The sequence below is a fragment of the Neoarius graeffei genome, chromosome 17, assembly GCF_027579695.1.
Source record: "Neoarius graeffei isolate fNeoGra1 chromosome 17, fNeoGra1.pri, whole genome shotgun sequence".
Taxonomy (NCBI): Eukaryota; Metazoa; Chordata; class Actinopteri; order Siluriformes; family Ariidae; genus Neoarius; species Neoarius graeffei.
The window spans coordinates 43052084-43070589 of NC_083585.1; the positions used below are offsets into that span (position 1 = coordinate 43052084).

At 38.6% G+C, this 18506-nt stretch overlaps 1 protein-coding gene across 1 annotated transcript in view; it reads right to left on the reverse strand.

Annotated features, from left to right (window-relative positions):
• The window catches only part of LOC132864736 (uncharacterized), a 34818-nt gene extending 33741 nt beyond the window's left edge, over positions 1 to 1077 (reverse strand). The window contains exon 1 of the mRNA XM_060898151.1: positions 916 to 1077. The gene's annotated coding sequence lies outside the window, so the exon portion shown is untranslated. The remainder of the gene's footprint in view (positions 1 to 915) is intronic.
• Positions 1078 to 18506: the final 17429 nt, after the last annotated feature.

An 18506-nucleotide genomic window follows, 5' to 3' on the forward strand; every position in this document is an offset into this window, starting at 1 on the left:
AGCAAGAAGGTTCTGGGTTTGAGCCCAGTGGCTGAAGGGGGCCTTTCTGTGTGGAGTTTGCATGTTCTCCCCATGTCTGTGTAGGTTTCCTCTGGGTGCTCCGGTTCCCACCACAGTCCAAAAACATGCAGTTCGGTTAACTGGCTACTCTAAATTGCCCATAGGTATGAATGTGTGTGTGTGAGTGCGCAGAAGGGAAACGGTCACCCTGCTGCTGTAATTCAGTATATAAACCAAACATGGTTCGCCTCAATCCTGGATCAGGTTTGGCAGTAGCGATGACAATGATATTATACTGATATACCATAGACTTCCTGTCAGCTTAATCCAGTCTGGTCATTCTCCCCTGATCTCTCTCATTAACAGGCTTTTTCAGCCGAATACACAATGTTTTGTTTTGGGGGGTTTTTTCCACACCATTCTGTATCATCTCTAGAGATTGTTGTGTGTGAAAACCCCAGTAGATCGAAACAGTTTTTGAAATACTCAAACTAGCCTATCTGGCACCAACAACCATTCCATGGTTACAGTCACAGAGATCACAATTTTTCCCCTTTCTGATGTTTGACGTGAACATTAACTGAAGCTCAGTGGGTGAATGAGTGATTACACACACACACACACACACACACACACACACACACACACACATAGTATTTCAAATTTCAAAACTTTTAAATCAAATATAAACTACACACAATATGGACATTACATAATAAGAAAGCTTGGAAATTAATGTGTAATATCAGTTACAGGGAAAGTGAATCTAATTTCTAAGGAAGTGCTTTTTCTTGGCTGATTTATGTCATAGAATATGTACAGTAATTCTTGAGTTATAAAATGGCCAGTGGTTAGCAGGAAAAAGTACCAGACCATAGGGAAGAAAGTAATGTAGACAATTGTCCTTGTACTTACAAAGTGGATCTCTTGGATTCGTCTTCAGAAATCTAGTCCAAACCAATCAACAGTTCACTTAACAGCTGTAACAAAGCACATGAACTTTTTGCTGCTTAGATAAGCTTAGTGAGGAAATAAGTATGGTGATGAAATCATTTTATGTTGCTAATCACAAAGCAGTGCATGCCATCCACTCAGATGACAAACCTCTTGGAAATAAAACACAACAGGCCATGCAGTTATACAAAAATCATGCACTCTGGGAGGAGGGAGAGAGGAAAGGAGGGAGGGAGGGGGTGTAGTATCACACATTATGAAGGGAAGTGCATCATTTTCTAGAAGTGCATGGTCTGTTGTCTGTTATTCTGCTTATAACACAATAATTTGCCAGGAATTACAATGTTTAATTTATTAATGAAGGCTACATGAGCTATTTTTTAAGGGTTTATGATTATATTTAATGCTGTGGCTCGTCCGAAAGATAAGTTAGTTCCTGTTCTCACTTAAATTATAACCAAGATAAAGTCACTCTTTCTCTCTCTCTCTTTCTTTCTGTGAGAAACTTTGCCAAGCATCGTGACTATTGCAACTCCTTCCATAAATATTAAATAACTGTCTCTGAACAAAATCAATCAATCAATCAACCAATCAACACGTCAATTACAGTCAACTTTGTTAAATATCAACATGTTTTTTAATCTGGTTATTATCAGTGTTAAATTATGTAAAGTGTCTGCCTTTCAAGTCCCTGTGTATGCATGGTTACCATAGAAACAATAATATACTGTAGCCTATTAGAACAAGCACATTAATATTTGACCTATCCTTCTCTCCGAGCAGTGCTGTTATACACAAATAATCGAATACGAGAATTCAACTGTGCTGTGAGAGAAGCAACACAAAGTTAGTGAAATCTGCAGAGGGCTGGGGCTTGTCTCAGTTACCTGAATGCACACGGCTGCACAGTGCACTCAACTTTAAAATCAGTTATGACTCATAAATTAAAACAGTCATGCTTTGTCAAGCACATTACAGATATGAAGAAAAAATACAATGCATCAGTGTGCAAGGACTGCTACTTACTAAAACTCAGATATTTACTGTAATGTGTGTTGCTGTGATAATTGACAAGATAATGTCCTACTAGTTAATCACATTTCTTTAAAACAATATCAAACTACCACAAAAAATACATAAAATATTATTTTAAATTGAAAAACGATTAATATTATATGCCACATGCACACAATAGTTACACATATTTCCTTACAAAACTTTTAGGTTTCTGGAAGAGAGTTGTGGTTAACCTTTAGCAATGTAATATTTTCACATGCAAATTAGTTTTGTGGCAGACTTCTGGTGGACGTCTGGCTAACTTTGTGGGAAACTCATGGCAAAAAAAGATTCTTAATTCATTCCCCCCACCCCCGTGGGTTTACTAGAATGTTTAATGTTTGCTACAAATTTATATTTTCTGTGTTTCTGGCAGATATTTCTGTGAGGCTAAACTTCTCAAAATTAAAAATACAAAACATGGCTGATTCAACACAGTACAATTGATTTAATAAATACAACTGAATCAACCACCACAAAACACACACTGTACTAAATTTCCCTGTTAAATTATAGTAAACTACAGGCAGCTCCAGTCATTACATTACAGGCATTTAGCAGACGCTCTTATCCAGAGTGACATATGACATACCCAGACCAGCCTGAGGAGCAGTTGGGGTTAGATGTCTTGCTCAAGAGCACTTCAGCCATTCCTGCTGGTGACCTTTTGGTCCCAAAGCTGCTTCTCTAACCATTAGGCCATGGCTTCTCCATGAATCAGACATAGGCTTGAGCATGGTCATGGGCTCAGGTAGACAGTAGACATGGGCATGGACTTGAACATGGGCATGGACCCTGGTGTCAGCATGTACAGTGGTGCTTGAAAGTTTGTGAACCCTTTAGAATTTTCTATATTTCTGCATAAATATGACCTAAAACATCATCAGATTTTCACACAAGTTCTAAAAGTAGATAAAGAAAACCCAGTTAAACAAATAAGACAAAAATATTTTACTTGGTCATTTATTTATTGAGGAAAACGATCCAAAATTACATGTCTATGAGTGGCAAAAGTATGTGAACCTCTAGGATTAGCAGTTAATTTGAAGGTGAAATTAGAGTCAGGTGTTTTCAATCAATGGGACGACAATCAGATTGTGAGTGGGCACCCTGTTTTATTTAAAGAACAGGGATCTGTCAAAGTCTGATCTTCACAACACATGTTTGTGGAAGTATATCATGGCACAAACAAAAGAGATTTCTGAGGACCTCAGAAAAAGTGTTGTTGATGCTCATCAGGCTGGAAAAGGTTACAAAAGCATCTCTAAAGAGTTTGGACTCCACCAACCCACAGTCAGACAGATTGTGTACAAATGGAGGAAATTCAAGACCATTGTTACCCTCCGTAGGAGTGCTCGACCAACAAAGATCACTCCAAGAACAAGGCGTGTAATCATCGGCGAGGTCACAAAGGACCCCAGGGTAACTTCTAAGCAACTGAAGACCTCTCTGACATTGGCTAATGTTAATGTTCATGAGTCCACCATCTGGAGAACACTGAACAACAATGGTGTGCATGGCAAGGTTGCAAGGAGAAAACCACTGCTTTCCAAAAAGAACATTGCTGCTCATCTGAAGTTTGCTAAAGATCATGTGGACAAGCCAGAAGGCTATTGGAAAAATGTTTTGTGGATGGATGAGACCAAAATAGAACTTTTTGGTTTAAATGAGAAGTGTTATGTTTGGAGAAAGGAAAACACTGCATTCCAGCATAAGAACCTTATCCCATCTGTGAAACATGGTGGTGGTAGTATCATGGTTTGGGCCTGTTTTGCTGCATCTGGGTCAGGGTGGCTTGCCATCATTGATGGAACAATAAATTCTGAATTATACCAGCGAAGTCTAAAGGAAAATGTCAGGACATCTGTCCATGAACTGAATCTCAAGAGAAGGTGGGTCATGCAGCAAGACAACGACCCTAAGCACACAAGTCGTTCTACCAAAGAATGGTTAAAGAAGAATAAAGTGAATGTTTTGGAATGGCCAAGTCAAAGTCCTGACCTTAATCCAATCAAAATGTTGTGGAAGGACCTGAAGTGAGCAGTTCATGTGAGGAAACTCACCAACATCCCAGAGTTGAAGCTGTTCTGTACGGAGGAATGGGCTAAAATTCCTCCAGGCCGGTGTGCAGGACTGATCAACAGTTACCAGAAACGTTTAGTTGCAGTTATTGCTGCACAAGGGGGTCACACCAGATACTGAAAGCAAACGTTCACATACTTTTGCCACTCATAGATATGTAATATTGGATCATTTTCTTCAATAAATAAATGACCAAGTATAATATTTTTGTCTCATTTTTTTAACTGGGTTCTCTTGATCTACTTTTAGGACTTGTGTGAAAATCTGATGATGTTTTAGGTCATATTTATGCAGAAATATAGAAAATTCTAAAGGGTTCACAAACTTTCAAGCACCACTGTACATGGACTTGAACACAGGTATGGATTGAGGCATCAGTATGGGCATGGACCTGGGCTTCAGCATGTACATGGGCCCTCATGCAACATGGACATGGATTCAGGCATGGACCTGTGCTAGAACATGGACATGTCATCAGCATGGTCTTGGACTTGAACATGGGCATGGACTCAGATGTCAGTACAGGCATGGACTCCGGTATGGACCCTTTTTTGAAATGTGTTGCAAGAAATTCAAATGTGTTTATTTTGAAAAAAAAAAATTTCATGAGGTAAAACATCAAATAATGTGGTGTTATAAGATTAAAGATTATTTCCAAATCATCATTTCAATTTTAATTTGAACATACTGTCCCAACTTTTTCTGATTTGTGGTTGTAGCTTGTCTCATAATTTTGGATATGTCATGTAATATTGACTAATAAAAAGGATTTGTGTGTGTGTGTGTGTGTGTGTGTGTGTGATAATGTGCAATTAAGATTTTGTTACACACCAGGCATTGCCTCATCCTCAGTCATAACAACTAGGTCCATACATGCTATATTACACCAAGTTTTGACTTAACTTATCTCATCATGTAATTTTTAACTTTGGCAATCAAATTACATTTCACTCCAAAGTGCTTTTTCACACATGCAGCTTATCACATCCTTTTGCAGCAACTGCTGCACAAGATATTTTTGTAACGTTTGATAAAATTAAAATGTTTTTATGTTCCCACTGATCACAACATACAAACATATAGTGTAAATGTTTATTTGGAAATGTCACAAAATGTGCTGTAATATCGTAAAATGTGCAATTCACGCAAATGTTCAGTGCAAAGATACACATGCACATTGTGAATCCGGCAAGGGACACAGCTGATTGGGTAACCTCAGTACTGTATGCACTGTATCTTGATTAATGTATCTTTATTACATTGGTAAATTGCTTTGAAAGATTTTTAATCATCTCTTTAAATGTGATTTTAATAACACTTATGAAATGATCTTATTTAAATCAGCACCTTTTTTTAATGCATTTTTATCACGGTCTCTGGTTTGGTCTTGAGCTCATGTTACTGTCTAGGTGGAATTTTCCATGTTTTCCTCATGTCTGTGTATGTTTCCAAAATGTTCGCTGGTTTTCTCTCACTTTCTGAAATAGGCTGGACAGACCAGTATAAAAGCAGCTACTAAAGGTAGAGTAATAAATTAATAGTAGGTGTCAGTAAAATATCAGTAGTGATATTCAGCAGTATTTTCCCCCCAAATACTGTATTTTCTTTTGTCTTTATTTCACTTTAGCAGTATTTTGAGAAGGCACAATTGCAAGGGATTATTAAATTAATTAATTAATTGATTTGTATGTAATTTGAACAGTATATAATTTGACAGTGTATTTCTTTTAAAATTTCAAGAATTATACAAACTGATAAATCAGTACATATTAAAAAATATAAAAGCTCACAGTCAATATCTTAATACTTTTTTACACTTTAATGGTAACAGCCAAAAAACAAAGTAAACACAAAAGTATATTAGTTTCAACATTTGATATGTTGTCTTTGTACTATTTTTAATAAAATATAGAGTAAACTTTTAATAAAATATAGAGTAAACAAGTAAACTTTTGGCAGAAAATAAAGGCAGGACTGGATAAAAGAATCATGTGGCATTAGAAAAGTGAAAACCAACTTGTGGGATGTTTTTAAATTCTTCTTTGTGTCATTTATAAATAACATGGCTCCATCAAAAGTCAAGTTCAAGTCGAGTGTGTTGTGTTTGTGTCATGTTTGTGTTGGTTTGGCTCATACCATCTCTTGAAAGGAAAACACACACAGTACTGTGGATCAGCACATTCTTTGCAATATTTGCCAATTATAAGAATTTCTTGAGGAGTTCTTAATTTTATTTCTCTTTGGATGGAAAAATATGAAATCAACATTAAACTATGTTACTTCAGGTATCCCCAGAGGTCAGTGTTACATCCTTCAATAGCATCATGTCTCTTTTCTTTGGTCTGCTGAGACAAAATGGTGCTTCCTCCAATCATCAATCATGCGCTTGTACCAGCGTTCCTATTAAAGTGGCCAGTGTATGTCTGTATATTCAATAAACAGTTTTAATAAATTGTGTCAGCAGGGGTGATGTTGAGAGGCTGAGGAGAAATTGTCCAGGTTAACAAGCAGGCTAATGGTCTATAGCAATAGTGTACAATTTAAGAAGTGCTCTAACGCCTCTCATCCCCTCATTGTCTGTTTTAAGGAAGCCTGCATCATAAAAAAATTCCAGATTCTATTTTTACTTGAATAAAAAAACAGCGGAGTTCAGTTTATATGGAAACAAGAGAGAAGCAACAGAGGAAATGGTCAGAGTGAAACCTGCTACATTAGAGGCTTCTAATTTGAGAGCACAGAGAACACTGAAGGTTTGCAAGAGCAAAGTTTCTTGTGCAGGAGACAAATTACCGAAACACTGTCTGATTTCCTAAATATCCGCTCCTAGAAAATTATTTAAATCAGAAATCCGCTCCTAGAAAATTCTTTAAATCAGAAATTTAAAAATGAATAATATATGAATATGAAAATGTAATTAATCATGCATTAAGTATGACATACACTCACAGGGCACTTTATTACGGACACCCATCCACCTGCTGTTTTATGCAGTTCTCTAATCAGCCAGTCCCTTGACAACAGCACAATGCACTAAATCATACAGATACAAATCAAGAGCTTCAGTTAATGTTCACTTCAAACATCAGAAAGGGAAAAATTGTGATCTCAAAGTGTGACTTTCACTGTAGCGTGGGTGTTGGTTTGAGCCAGATGGACTGGTTTGAGTATTTCAGAAACTGCTAATCTCCTGGGGTTTTCACACACAACAGTCTCTAGAGTTTACACAGAATGGTGTGAAAAACAAACAACACTGAGTGAGTGACAGTTCTGTGGGTGGAAACAAACATCTTGTTGATAAGAGAGGTCAGAGGAAAATGGCCAGATTGGTTCGAGCTGCCAGGAAGGATATAATAACTCATATAATCACTCTTTACAACCGTGGTGAGCAGAAAAGCATCTCAGCATGCAACAGCAGAACAACACATTGGGTTCCACTCCTGCAGCCAAGAACAAGAATCTTAGAATCAAGAACAAGTTCCTATTAAAGTGGCCAGTGAGTGTATATGTGGCAGGAGCAGATCCAAATGCAGGTAACATAGATTTTATGGTTCACACAGCCAAATCAAAATCCTTAAAGCCTCACTCACAACCCACCGTAAGTGTTTTGGACACGCACGGGTCGCACAGTTTGGTAGCTCGCAGCCGTGCCGCAGGGTTGCGGTCAACCCGGGGGAAAGTTTGGGTGAGGAGTACGGGCAAAGTACTTGTCAAGAACAGGTTGCACACCTGACTTCCTTGAAGCATGGGAAAAATTGCGCCATTAGCCCGTGGAAAGCGTAGGTCTGACATGTGTGATCAGTGCGTATGACTTGCATTTTACCAGTTTCCTGCGCTACGAGTTCGGGCCGCACTTGTAAAGCATGTGTGACGCACGTGATTAGCATGTTACAATCACTCATAACTTGCGTGCAGGGCAGGAATTTCACGAGGGCCATGGCCCTCGTGCCCTCTCAATTTGGCCTTGTGCCCTTGGAAAAAAATATCTGCCTTAAGGCCACAGTGGCCTTGATGCCCTGTGGTTTTGTGGTTTTGTAGTCTGCCTCGTGACTGCCAATAGGCTTTAACATCACCTGCGTCTATTGAGAAAAAAATACGGCTTTTGATGACATTCTGGATTCTTATTGGGCAACTCATCAGTGGTGGATCGGACTCGAGCCTGGCATGAACCGCTCCGAAGCACTATAATGACACCAATCTATCACCAGCCACCCAGGAGACTTAATCAAACGCATCCCCCGCCCACTTGTGTCCGTGTCTAAGACGTTGAATTTTCACAGAAGGAGGGAAGAAGTTGACTGAGGTAAGACTGTGTGATAAATTAACGAATGAATAAGATAGAAATTTCAACATATACTGGTAGGGCTTAAGTTTGTTACTGTTAAATAAGCATTGCTTGTACAGTAACGTTATGTCGTTACAACACTGACCCACTTTTAACGTGCCGAGTACCGACTGTAGCCGCTAACAAATGCTAATTAGCTTGCTGTCAAGTTTTTCCTTTGTCGAGCTTTAAGCGTAAGGTCATGGATGTTACTACTGCTTGTTCCTGCTGTAATATGATACGTGATATGTGCTGTTGTCTGTTCATAGCCACTTTTTTAATCTATGCAGTTAGCATTGTTTTGTTACTAGCATTGTATGTTTCTTTTTGCTGTTTAACCGAAGTGTAACTGCTGCCATCTTGACGAGATCACCATCGCAAGAGATTTTATCTCATTGTTAAAAACAGAAAAATGCAGGCATATTGTCCAAGGAGCATGCAAAGTGCAAAGACCTTAAATTGCTCTGTGTAAATTAGAAAATGGCGCAACTTCCTCTGTAGTGCAGCGGTTAAGAGAATAATTGTTCAAATTATGATAAAAGTACCAAACTGGGACCAAGTACAGCCTGAACCTTTGTCTTCCACATAAGGGAGAGCTTCACCAGAAATTTGCATTATTTCAGGGGTAGATTAAGTATTAAATATTGGGTATCGGTTAATATGTTAAATATTATAAAAATCATTTAACACTGTGTATATAGCCAAATTGGTGGCCTATTTTCCCTTCAAGTGGAAGACAGCTATTGATTAGAGGGATTTTAAGCATGTTTAGCTAAAATAATAGTGGTTCTGCAGCATAGATACTTCAAAATGTACACAATTTAAACTTTGAATATACAGAATACTTAACAGTTAAGAATTATACCATATCAGTAACATTTGGCCTACATTATACATGGCTGTTCATCCAATTGTTGCACAATTTATAGCTGTGTAACTTAAAAGTAACAATCCTATGTCTTTTTCATGTATTTCACTCTTTAGAGTATTGTCCTTAAACATTAAATTTTGATTTAAAGGGTTTCAGTTTATTATTATACTTCTTGATCTCAAATATGATGTTATTCTTAAGGGCTGGTTGAACCATTTTCTGTACAGACTTAGCATAATTATAGAAAATGGTTCAATGGTGAGTTGAAATGTTAAAAATGGGTCTGATTTGCACCTATCCTGTCTGTCTGCATCTGTTATTATCATTTTCAGAAAACTTTGTTGTGGTTTTTACAAGACTCTCCTGCATGAGCAAAAAAAAAAAAAGAACAAAAAGTTGATATTGACCTGAGTGGGTGACATTGGTTTGATTATTTGATCTGATTATATCCTCTGGCTACATGATTACACATTCTGTCTTACAGATGCATGTGCATGTTCATAATCACAAAATGAGAGACCTGAACTGAGGACCGCCGACATCCTGGCTGCCATTAATTTTGAACTCTTGTAATTGGTGGTGGATTCAGCTTGAGTAGAATAGTGGAGGTGATTATCATAAAATTGATGATGTAAATTAATACATGTACATGTAATATGAGCTAATCATTTTGAATTTTATATTTTAAAATGTCTATCTACAGTATGTGGAGGATGCTTGTACATATTTATAGACACCAATTCTTTTGCAATTCACTACTATGAAAATGGCACTAATTTTCCTAACACTATTTTGTCTTTCAGATGCATGTGCATGTTCCTGATGGTACTGAACTGTAGCATTTTCATGTGCATATAACAGCTTACTGACTAATACCTGCAATGTAAATTCATGGTGGAGGATTGTAATTAGACATTTTAGTTGGTGGAAGTAATTCCTTGAATAAAACTTTTGAATGGCAATTAAATAATTGGTGTGCTTAGTTACTTTTTTTCTGAAAGTTTAAAATATTTTTTATTGGTCATTTCTACATTGTCAACACTTTTTAAGTATTTACAAAGTACATTTAGCCCTGTTTTTGTTGTTGTCAAAGAGATAGTTACAAAATAAAAATACACACAATGCATATTTCTTGCTAAAAACCGAGTATCCTAAATAAAACATTGAATCCACCCCCTTAATCTTTTAATTTTTGCTGAAGCTCTCGTTTTTCTGCTTACCAATGGTCTTGGCTATGCATCTGCAAAATTTGGTACTTTTATCACAATTTGAACAATTCTTCCAAATATTCTCCTTAACCGCTGCACTACTGTAGCCGTCAATGGACAAGCACAGACTTGTTTTGAGCCAATCACAACAGGGCAGCACTGTGGCCTGAGGTAAAACATAATAGTTTAAGTTTGTTTAAATTACAAAAATGAGTACACCCAATGACTGTCTCATATACTCTTCATATACTGTTTAAGTAATGCAATAAAACTAATCTTTAAAAGTGGTATTTACACTCAAACTGTTTGCATAGAATGAACTTTGGGGTTAGCAGTATAGTGTTGCAGTGTTCTGCAAATTTGCAATTTAATATTTCAGATCTTGAAAGTGCTATTTTAAAAAATAAAAGGTCAGAAATGTTTTCTTTGTCGTTGTGGCAGTGGGGGCGTGGCCAAGCAGCAGTCTGTGAATGGAGGGCGGGTTCGGGGAAGGCAAGTGGCTAAGTCATTCCACCTGCTGTCAATTAATGTGTGTGTGAGTGAGTGAGTAATAGATAAAAGGAAGCTGAAAAGCTCAATAAAACCTTTTAGTGGGGCAGCATAGCTAACCTATTGTGCATTTTGTGATACAAGCACCAAATTTGGCACAAATGTACATTGACATATGGCGAACATTTTCAGATATTGAGCCACTCGGAATTCTCTCTTCATGTCCGCCATATTGGAATTCAAAATGGCCGCCATTTGAAATCTACATTTGCGCTTATCTGACCTAAACTTCACTTCCCTGTTGTTTCCATTCTGTGGACTGTTACATGAAGAATAGATATTTTTATATTCCAATTAAATTTAAGGTAATACTAGCACTGTGTTTGCCATCCAGACTGGTCCTATTGCAAGAGGATAGTGATGACCACATCAGTGGATTTTATACTTTTCCTCATTAAATAATATTTGGTGCAGGTGATGACCTAATCAATACCTCATTAAGTAAAATGAGATGTGTTGGAATCCCAGCACAGACACTGGAATGAAATGGCTGCCGTACACAGAGATGCTGATTTAAGAAAAGATTTAAGTGGTCTCTTATTTCTTTTTTTTTTTCCAGAGCTGTATGTCATGTCTCTACACAAAATAGCCCATATTATTGAGAAATGGATTGATCAGTATAGTTTGCAAAATTATTTACAAATAAAAAAATTAATTTGTCAACTATTCACCCTCCATTGGTGTAAAACCCCTAAATTAGTTATGGTTAAATCAGCTGAAAGTTTCCAGAAACTATGAGGTGATTTCCATTCTAAAGACAGTGATTTGATTGTAGAAAGCTCCAGGGTTTATTAGAGAGCATACTTAAGCAAACAGCATCATGAAAACTAATAACCTATGAAAACATATGCAGGACAAGGTTCTGAAAAAGTGTCAATTAGGGTTTGGTTATTAAAAAAATATCCCAAACTTGGAGCACCCACAGAGCAATATTAAATCCATCATTTTAAAAAAAGGAAAGAATTTGGTACAATCATGAGGAAGTCATCCACCAAAAGTCAGTGACTGAGTAAGTAACCAAGAGGCAGAGGACGGAATAGATGCTCATTCTTGTTCATCAGCATTATCTAGTTGTTCCAGTTAAACTTTCAGGAACACACACCTTCTCCTGCTTGACAATGCAGTCACCTTCACCCTTCCATCCATCCATCCATTATCTGTAGCCACATATTCTCTCCAACAGGGTCACAGGCAAGCTGGAGCCTATCCCAGCTGACTACGGGTGAAAGGCAGGGTACACCCTGGACAAGTTGCCAGGCCATCACAGGGCTGACACATAGACACAGACAACCATTCACACTCACATTCACACCTACGGTCAATTTAGAGTCACCAGTTAGCCTAACCTGCATGCCTTTGGACTGTGGGGGAAACTGGAGCACCCGGAGGAAACCCATGTAGACATGAGGAGAACATGCAAACTCCACACAGAAAGGCCCTCGTCGGCCACTGGGCTCGAACCCAGGACCTTCTTGCTGTGAGGCGACAGTGCTAACCACTACACCACCGTGCTGCCCGTCACCTTCACCTACTTTAGGATAATTAGCCTATTGTTTAGGGCGGCACGGTGGTGTAGTGGTTAGCGCTGTCGCCTCACAGCAAGAAGGTCCTGGGTTCGAGCCCCGGGGCCGGCGAGGGCCTTTCTGTGTGGAGTTTGCATGTTCTCCCCGTGTCCACGTGGGTTTCCTCCGGGTGCTTCGGTTTCCCCCACAGTCCAAAGACATGCAGGTTAGGTTAACTGGTGACTCTAAATTGACCGTAGGTGTGAATGTGAGTGTGAATGGTTGTCTGTGTCTATGTGTCAGCCCTGTGATGACCTGGCGACTTGTCCAGGGTGTACCCCGCCTTTCGCCCGTAGTCAGCTGGGATAGGCTCCAGCTTGCCTGCGACCCTGTAGAAGGATAAAGCGGCTAGAGATAATGAGATGAGATGAGATGAGCCTATTGCTTAACTGTTGGAACTCCTTCAGGTTCCATATCAAACCTAGAACAACACAGAATCTAATCAATAACTCAAACTTGTCAACAATTTTTACTTCACAGACTTTGAGTAAAATGTTGTCTTGTCAAAAATACATGATGATGAATATTCATCTCTCATGAATTAAGTGGAGTACTGTAATAAAGTATGTCATTTTGAAAAATGGATACCAGCAAATATTGTCATGTACTATAAAAATATTTGACCCAAAGATAATCGAAAATGTAGATTTCAAATGGCGGCCATTTTGAATTTCAATATGGCGGACATGAAGGGAGAATTCCGAGTGGCTCAATATCTGAAAGTGTTCGCCATATATCAATGTACATTTGTGCCAAATTTGATGCTTGTATCACAAAATGCACAATCCTTTTGAATATTCGAGCTAAACCGCCCCACTATTTGGATAAACATCAACTCTCGCCTGCTGTGCTTCTGTGCTCCACCCACATCAGGAAGTGCTACAGTTGTCTATTTAGTTAATTTTATTTCCTCAATAATTTTCCTTGATTGAGAAATCTGTCTGGGCTCTTATGGGTTAATCAGTAGCCTGCATGCTAGTATATGTTCCATTTACAGTCAAACATTTTGATGTACTCCAGGCTCAATTTTGATTAATCAAAAATCTGCATAGTAGTACAGTCTGAAGATGCTCTTGCACATTTAGTGTCAATTGAACAAAAATTATGGGAGGATATAGGTTTAATAAGTTTTACAATTTTTGAAGTGAGTGATGGATTGATAAGTTTAGATGTGTTCAATATTTTCTTATCTTCAGACATAATAGTGTAGATGTTTCTTTACCTGCTTGATAGCTTTGACTGAGACTCCAATCTTCCTCAGAAGAGTCATTAGTCCTTAAATTAAATTCATTATAGACGTGAACTTAAAAATTAAAAATTGAACTTTTTGATCATCATGGGAAATGTCATGTGTGGCACAAACCCAACACTTCCCAACACCCTGAGAACACTATTCCTACAGTGAAGCATGGTGGTGGCAGCATCATGCTGTGAGGATGTTTTTCATCTGCAGGGACAGGAAAGATGGTCAAGATTGAAGGAAAGATGGATGGCACTAAATACAGGGCAATACTGGAGGAAAACCTGTTTAGGTCAGCCAGAGATTTGAGACTGGAACGAAGGTTCATGTTCCAGCAGGACAATGACCCTAAACTTACTGCTAAAGCTACACTGGAGTGGTTTAAAGGGAAATATTTAAATGTCTTGGAATGGCTTAATCAAAGCCCAGACCTCAATCCTGTTGAGAATCTGTGGCATAATGTGAAGATTGCTGTACACTAACATAATCCATTTGACTTGAAGGAGTTGAAGCAGTTTTGCCTTGAGGAATGGGCAAAAATCCCAGTGGCTAGAAGCTAATAGAGACATACCCCAAGAGACTTGCAGCTGTAATTGCAGCAAAAGGTGGCTCTACAAAGTATTGACTTTGGGGGGTGAATACCTATGCACACTCCAAATTTCTGTTTTTTCATCCTAATTATTGTTTGCGTCACAATAAAAAACTATGTGCACCTTTAAAGTGTTAGGCATGTTCAGAGGCGTTGCCAGGATGTCATGCTTGGGTGGGCATTTGGTTTATTTGGGGGGGGGCAACAAATTACATTTCTTATTGTAGTGTATGTGTATGTATGTGTGTATAAGTCCCCCATTTTCGTGATCAGACGTGTTTCCCATGATTAATAGCGCATTCAGACGGGTATGAGCAAATTAATAGGACAAAGATTTCCTAAAGCCACAGGGTTCTATATTAGGTCCCCTCCTATTCATTATGTATATAAATGACGTGGGTCAAAATGTGTCTGATGCAAATATGCATTTCTATGCTGATGACACAATCATTTACTGCTGTGGGTCATCCCCTACTAATGCTGTTGAATCCTTGCAGAAGGCTTTTGATGTGATCCAGCATGCATTTCTGCAGTTAAAATTAGTACTTAACGTGGACAAGACTAAACAAATGTTGTTTTCAAAGCCAAGGAAGGGACTGTTAAACATCCCCACAGTATTCACTCTTGAGGGAAATGAAATAGAGGTGGTCCACTCGTATAAATATCTTGCTTGATGACACCCTGACATTTAAAGCCCACATTGAAAATCTTGTTAAGAAACTTAAACTGAAGCTGGGTTTTTTATTTAGAAATAAATTTTGTTTTTCTTTTGATGTTAAGAAGCACCTTGTCGCTGCAACTTGTTTATCTATTTTAGACTATGGAGACTTGTTGTACATGAATGCTTCAGCTCAGTGCCTGAGTAAGATTGACTCTGTGTATCATGCTGCCCTGAGGTTCATCACTAATTGTAGGGCCTTGACCCATCACTGCGAACTATATTCCCGAGTCGGATGGCCATCATTGTCTACCAGGAGGCTGACTCACTGGTATACCTTTATATACAAGGCAATACTTGGACTACTGCCACCCTACATCAGTAACCTAATCACATTGAGGAACCTTGACTCTTATGGCCTGCGCTCTAATGATCATTTGCTGCTCTCTGTCCCATCTGTCTGCACAGAGCAGGGAAAAAGAGCTTTTGTTTTCTCCGCCCCTACCACCTGGAACAAGCTGCAAAAGGACTTAAAAATAAAAGAACTTATTCCATTGAGCGATTTTAACTCCAGACTGAGAGCACTTGAGACGGCGTCCCTGATTTGTAACTGTTTTAAATGATTTTTTTCTTTTTTTCTTTAGACTTCTGTAAATTGTAATTTTAATTTTGTAACCTGTGCTGCCTCTTGGCCAGGACGCCCTTGTAAAAGAGATTATTAATCTCAATGGGTCTTCTTTCCTGGTAAAATAAAGGTTTAATAAAAATAAAAATAATAAATAATAAATGATAGTTGCTGGTGATTGGTTAAAGCAAAGTGGATAAAATAACATAATGGTGGGAAATCTGCACTGCTTGGAAGAGGTTTTGTTTATTGCTCTTGTGACATTTGCTACTTTTTATCATCATCGTCCTCACCATCATCATCTGCTTGACCCCAGGGAGTTGGGTAGCCCCACTGGGCTCTGAATCTGCTACAAATCCAGTAATGCAATTTGAACTATAAGATGTTTTGATTGAACTAGGTTTTGATTCCAGTAATTATCACCTACTAATGCTTCCAATTTCACAAATGGCCATTTTTAGTTCTTTACAAGAACAAAAATCTTTTGAAACTCTATTTTGCGTAATAATTTGGAACAGTCCATTTTTAGGTTTTTTTTAATTTAAAAAAATACAGTTAGCATTGGAAGGTTTGTTCAAAAACAGTTGATTTGTACACTGACGGTTGATGACTTGAAAATTAGGACGATTGCCATTTCTATTGACTCTTCAGGAAAATCAGTGAAAAAAGTCATTTGTATAATAATTTGGAATGTAGTGTAAGTTGAGATCCATACTCACACATAAACATTCAGAGGGTCAAACATGAAAAAAACAGACACATGAAAAAAAGGTTGGGCTTCATTATGCACCATATATGCATCTAGTGATAAAAGGAAAGGACCTGTCATTACATGGACTTGTGTGATTAATAGAAGCAATGGAACATTTTTATATCACTATTTTTTCCCTTTTTTATGAATACAAACAGAACTTATAGGCTGCAATATAGGTGTATTTAAGAACTATACCTACTAGAGAACAAGAATAGTGGAAAATTGCTCTCAGTCTAGTTAGACAAGTGATCAGTTTCTAGTGTATAACCTGGAATATCTACAGTATTAGTCTGCGGTTAGATTTGGAAAATTCTAAAACAAATTCATTCATATCCAAATTCTTTGTTATTTGTTTTTCATGTGCCAGAATGACTAAATGTGTCTTCCTTGAATGCAGCATTGTTCTTCGGAGAGGTGTGAGAATGCGAGTCAGAGTAGAAAAAGAGCTTTCACATGCAGCTGATGACACACCAATGATGAGTGCGGTGACATACAGTTTATGCAGCATGGGGAAGGCCTCCTTGTGCTGCTGGATGCATTTGCACACTTCAGAGAGGTTAGCATCTGTGCTTAGATTATTGACTAACAGTGTTTTTGCCACAGCAATTTCATTTTGTAAGCCCACATCATTAAGTTCCTGGCCTGCAAGCACTTGAAGTGGCTGTAGGAGAGAGGGGTCAAGAAAAGACAGATTTGGGCAGGAGGAATGATGTCGCCTTCATTAAGTCAACATTTTTTTGACAGAACCTTGTCTCCATTTCCACAATAGCTCTGTCAAGAATGTTGTACATACCCCTTTTAAATGCCTGATTAGGAGCACTTGCTAGGTTGTTGGAGTCACCATGCCCTATACTTGACAAAATAATGCTACCATCAAGCTGGGAGTTAACTGTCCGTCTCCTTTTAGGTGGATTAGGAGTGCTTCCACAGTGAGAGAAATGCTCCTCCCAGAAGGAGTCGCAACGTAACTCCTTCAGTGTACTCAGTGAGGCTGCCACCACCTCTCCTGCAGTGCATAAATCTACTGTTTGTGACTGGAGAATTGAATTGGCTGGCTTCAGCGCACCAAGCACACGAAGGAGAAATCTACCAGTGTCAAAGAAGTTCAGGCAGTTCAGCTGGGTCAGAAGACCACACGCTTCTGTACAGAGGTCAAAAGGAGCAGTGTTATCATCTGCTACCTCAGACAGAAGCTGCCTGATGGCATCCTCATTGTCAACAATTGATTTTGTGACATCATGATGACTGGTCCATCGGATTTCAAGGAGTCTTTTCAGTGTGGGGGTGTCATATCTATGTACAACATAATGTCTGTGACAAAATGTGTTCATTGCACCAGACCAGTCAAAGAACTTCTTTGCTAGAGGCTCAGACTGCATTGCATGTACCACTGCCAGATGTAGTTGGTGATTGTAACAGTGGACATAAGGGATGTCTTTGCCAACTTTGGTCTGTAGCAAGGCCTGGACACCACCCCTCACTCCTGACATAACAGAAGCACCATCATAGCATTGGGAGACCAAATTATTTGCACTGTAACCCAGATCAGACAAATGTGAAAGGATTTGATTGCACTTATATTCAGCACTAAGCTGGTCCAATTCAACTAAGCCAATTAAATGTTCCTCTGGAATGGAATTCCAGACAAATCGAATTATTATTGACAGGTTCTCAATGTTACAGCGGTCCCTGGTGCCATCACACTTGATGCTCATGCCAGGGGTGTCAGCCTCATCATATTTCCTTTTGATTTCTTTTAGAACCATTTTTGCCAGAGTTTCAATTATCTCGTTTTGGATGGTGTTAGACGTGTATTTAGCATTTTCGGGGATGCATTTTGCGATATCCTTCAGTTTTTGATCTTTGAGGAGTGTATACTCGAACAGCCGGATTAAAAGCCCTTCCTCGTTTTCAGCCCCGTGAGTGTGCCCCCGAAAAGCCAGTTCATTTACTGCGAGGAATTGTATGACTTCACCTACACTTTTCACATAGTATCTGTTCTTTTCAATCTGAGTTTGACCGAGAAGGTGAACGATA